This window comes from Arachis ipaensis, chromosome B09 (genome assembly GCF_000816755.2).
Source record: "Arachis ipaensis cultivar K30076 chromosome B09, Araip1.1, whole genome shotgun sequence".
Lineage (NCBI taxonomy): Eukaryota > Viridiplantae > Streptophyta > Magnoliopsida > Fabales > Fabaceae > Arachis > Arachis ipaensis.
The window spans coordinates 24,677,787-24,682,514 of record NC_029793.2 but is presented as its reverse complement, the minus strand read 5'-3'; the positions used below and the strand labels follow the sequence as shown (position 1 = coordinate 24,682,514).

Here is a 4,728-nt window from a genome sequence, read left to right as displayed (position 1 = left end):
TAGGTGGATCACCGTTGTCAATGGCTACCATCCATCCTTCCAGTGAAAAGATTCCCAATGCGCTGTCACCGCACGGCTAATCATCTGCAGGTTCTCAATAATGTCGGAATAGGATCTGCTATCCTTTTGCGTCTGTCACTACGCCCAGCACTCGTGAGTTTGAAGCTCGTCACAGCCATTCGATCATTGAATCCTACTCGGAATACCACAGACAAGGTTTAGACTTTCCGGATTCTCATGAATGCCGCCATCAGTTCTAGCTTATACCACGGAGATTCTGATTAAGGAATCTAAGATATACTCATTCAATCGGATATAGAACAGAGGTGGTTGTCAGGCACACGTTCATAGTTTGAGGAAGGTGATGAATGTCATGGATCATCACCTTCATCATAGTTAAGCGCGAATGAACATCTTAGATAGGAACAAGCGTGTTTGAATAGAAAACAGAAATACTTGCATTAATTCATCGAGACACAGCAGAGCTCCTCACCCCCAACAATGGGGTTTAGAGACTCATGCCGTTGGGCGCCGGAATTGGGCAGAGAGCTGGCGTTGAACGCCAGTTTACGTCGTCTATCCTTGTGCAAAGTATGGACTATTATATATTGCTGGAAATCCCTGGATGTCTACTTTCCAACTCAATTAGAAGAACGCCATTTAGAGTTCTGTAGCTCCAGAAAATCCACTTTGAGTGCAGGAAGGTCAGAATCCAACAGCATCAACAGTCCTTTTTCAGCCTGAATAAGATTTTTGCTCAGCTCCTTCAATTTCAGCCAGAAAAATACCTGAAATTACAGAAAAACACACAACTCATAGTAAAGTCCAGAAATATGAATTTTTCCTAAAAAATAATGAAAATAGACTAAAAACTAACCAGAACATACCCAAAACTATATGAAATTAACCCCAAAAAGCGTATAAAATATCCGCTCATCAGTGTCACAATAATCAAATTAATTACCGGGAGTAGAATTTCGAGTCGTCTTCCCTAGAACTCGCAATTGAATGCACATCATTGGTTAGAAAAGTTTGGAGGTTTTTGAATTGCTTGCGGAAAAAGTAAAGTGACAAGAAAATAAAGACATGAACAAGTAACAATTAAAAGGGGACAATTAGAATTACCAATTAAGAAAATAACTAACTAACAAGCATGTAATGAAATGATAACATTAACAAAGGCATAATGAATGTGAACTTAAGCTAGAAAAGCTAAGTGATCAAAGCTAACAAAAGGGAATGATGATCAATCAATATAAAAAGTCTTGGTTAGGGGTGAGAATTAGAATTTCTATCCTCATTGTTATCCTCAATTGTGATGATAATTATCTATTGTTCTCACTTAGTTATCCTCTAACACTTGAAGGAAAGTCAAGTAAGCACAATTGACTATAGTCCACAAGTCCTAATCAAATCCTAATTAAAGATTAAATTTAGTGGCATTTAAGTCAACTAGCAATCCTCAATTACCAATCAACATTTGATTTTGACAATTCAAGAGTCTCTAATTATTCAATCCCGAAACCAAGAATAGAAATCTATTCCATATTTAAAGTAAACATTCTATAATCACTTGGAGAACAAGCAAAAAGAGCATCATCTAATTGAGAAATTTAAACGCAATTAAATCTACCTACTACTAATTGGCAATAATCACAACTCAATTAGCACATATAAATCATAGAAATTTCAATACATTAATAGAAATTCAAAACTAACAAGATCCTTAAACCAACAAAATAAGAGAGAATAGTCAACAAGGTTCCAAATGAAATTAAGCTATAGAAACTACAATTCAAGCAACAAAATGAAAGTCTAATAAGATCCAAATGAGTAACTGAGACAAAATGTAATTAAAGTGCACTAAAACCTATAGAGAAGGAAGAGTTTCTCTCTCTAGAATCCTATAAACAAAAATTATCTAAAAAGTAAGTAAATGTGTGTATGCTTGGTTGCCTCCATTCCCCCTTCAACTTTTGGTCTTTTTCCATTCAGAATTAGCTTGATTTGGGTGCAAGAAAGGTCTAGAAAAATCGCTGGCACGTGCAATTTTAAGGAAACCACGCGCTACATGTCACGCGTACGCGCCAGTCGAACTTTGCACAAGTCACTCATACGCGTGAGCCAAGCATACATGCGAGCACCAGATTCTCAAAACTTCAATTCTTCGTGTTCCTTCCACTTTTGCATACTTATCCTCTAAGTCATTCTTACCCTATAGAACCTGAAATTACTTAGCAAACGCATCACGGCATCGAATGGTAATATAAGAGAATTAAAAATTAGCATCTTTAAGGCCTTAGAAGCATGTCTTCAACTATAAAGCATAATTAGGAAGAAATCATAAAATCATGCAATTTATATGAATAAGTGTGAAAAGAGTTGATAAAATCCACTCAATTCAATCCAAAATAAACTATAAAACTGTGGTTTATCAATTTTCCCACACTTAAATATTAGCATATCCTCATACTAAAAATTAGAAGACCAAAAGAATAAAGGGAATGGTAAGACTTATGAAATGTAACCTATCTATATGAATGCAACTAATGCAAAATGCTTCTACTCACTTGATTAAATTAAAAATAAATCAATCTCCAAGAACATATATGAACACATAGGGCTAAAATAGTATGATGATCAACAAATTTTACTAATTTAAATCTCAAATTAAAACATAAATAAACTTGCAAGATGAGAGCTCGTGAAAGCGGAGAACATAGGATTGAGCATTAAACCCTCACTAGAAGTGTTTGCACTCTAATCTCTTTAGTGTTTGAGGGTCGATTCTCTCAATTCTCTTCTAATCTTGTTTTCTAAGGCTTGTTCTTCTTCTACCAGTTAACATATATTCAATGCATGAATACACATATCAAGAGGACTTTTCAAGGGTTATAATGGGGTTAGAGGCAAGGTAGGATTGTATTTGGTCAAGTGGACTAGAATTTGAATTTTTGATTAACCTAAACTTCCCACCTAACTTAGGACAACCATGTAACCATAATGCAAAGCTTAACTATCCATTATTTATCTTTTTCTATATACTCATGCATCCCGTTTTTAAACACAATACATATGCATTGTTATCACTACTTTATTTTGGGATATTTTGTTCTCTTTTTTTTTCTTTTCTTTTTTTTTTCTTTTATTGATTTCTTTTTTTTATTATTATATACATAAGAGACTAATGCATATGATTTAAGTATTGAATACATGAATATGTATCCAATTTTTCAAAACTTTCAAGAATTATAAAATACCCAATTCACCCAACCAAATGTTCCCAACTCTAATTTTTCTACACTTAGATCTTGCACACTCACATTAGTCTAAGTTAACCAAAGATTCAAATGAAAGACATTTATTATTTTTCACTTAACTTAGAGTTAGTGATGTGCTAAAATAAAGAACAAAGGGGGTAAAATAGGCTCAACATTGATTTACAAGGGTTGATAAAAGGGGTAAGGCCATTTTGGGTATGTGAACTTTAGTGAAACAAAGGCCTCAATCACATAAATACATTCATACATTAAACAATGGATATATAGAATCAAGCAAGTCAAAGATCACAATCTTAGACAGAACAACACACACCGAAATAAAATATTGGTTGAAGAAATGCAACCAATCAATTAGACTCAAAATCTCATTAGATTTATATGTTCTAGCTCTAAACCATGTTTCAAAATTGATTTCTTCAAACAAGTTCAATAAAAATTTTAATTCAAATTAGTGAAATGCCCTAAAATAATTTTCTTAGAAAGAAACTCATTATTTCAACCAAGTAGTCCTAGTAAGAAGTGGTTGGATGAAAAATAATTCATCTAATTCATATACATCCAATCACTCAACAAGGATAAACAAAATATGTACAAAGCTCTAGAGATATTTACAAGCAACTATATATCATGCGAAAAGCACTTAAAAATGAATTCTAGACACTTAAACGCAAACAACTAACTACAAAATGTAAATTATCCTAATTAACTAACACAAGAAATTAAGATCTAGGTGTTAGGTGTTAGAGAGAAGAGTTGTTACTTAGGGAAGACAGTTACCGACCTCCCCACACTTAAACGTTGGCACGATCCTCCGGGACATCCGTGATGAGCAAGAGGGCTCGAAACTTCCACCTCCAATAAATCTCCATTGTCAAAAAATTTATCTTATTTATGGTAATAATCTTGACAAATCGTATTACCTAACAAGTGAACTCAACAATCATTGATCTTTGACTTTGATTCTTATTGGATCTCTCTTTTTCAACTTCAAACTCTGATGTTAGATGCTATGAGCTCCAAACTTCTTTCATGGATATATACACAAAATTCTCTGCCACTTCTAACCATTATGAATTCAAGAATTTCATTGGAACCAATTAAAAAGTTTTTGAAGTTTGTTTCTGATCAAGTTCAGCATCTTCTTTTACATAACAATTCAATCAATGACAATATTTTGAATGTGTTGCTTAATTCCAAAGTATTATCGCTGGATGACAATAATTTAATAGGTAATGTGCCACAAATATTACCAAATATCATTCTTTATAAACATTATAAGGTGCTAAAAGCGTGAGGAATTTTTTTGCTGATGATCCCTCTTTGGACTGAATTTTCCACCAGCACTCTGGAGAGTTTATCAATTCAAAGTTTTTAATTTTATCACAAATTTAAAAGAGTGTGGAATTTTTTTGCTGATGGGTCCCTCTTTTTTATTTTCCAACCAGCA

At 33.5% G+C, this 4,728-nt stretch overlaps 1 long non-coding RNA gene across 1 annotated transcript; it reads right to left on the bottom strand.

Moving 5' to 3' along the window:
* On the bottom strand, positions 1,743 to 4,525 carry LOC110266997. The gene is made up of 2 exons (XR_002354266.1): positions 4,202 to 4,525; positions 1,743 to 4,133 (listed from the first exon to the last, which is right to left on the bottom strand). It is a non-coding gene; the product is annotated as an uncharacterized LOC110266997 (long non-coding RNA).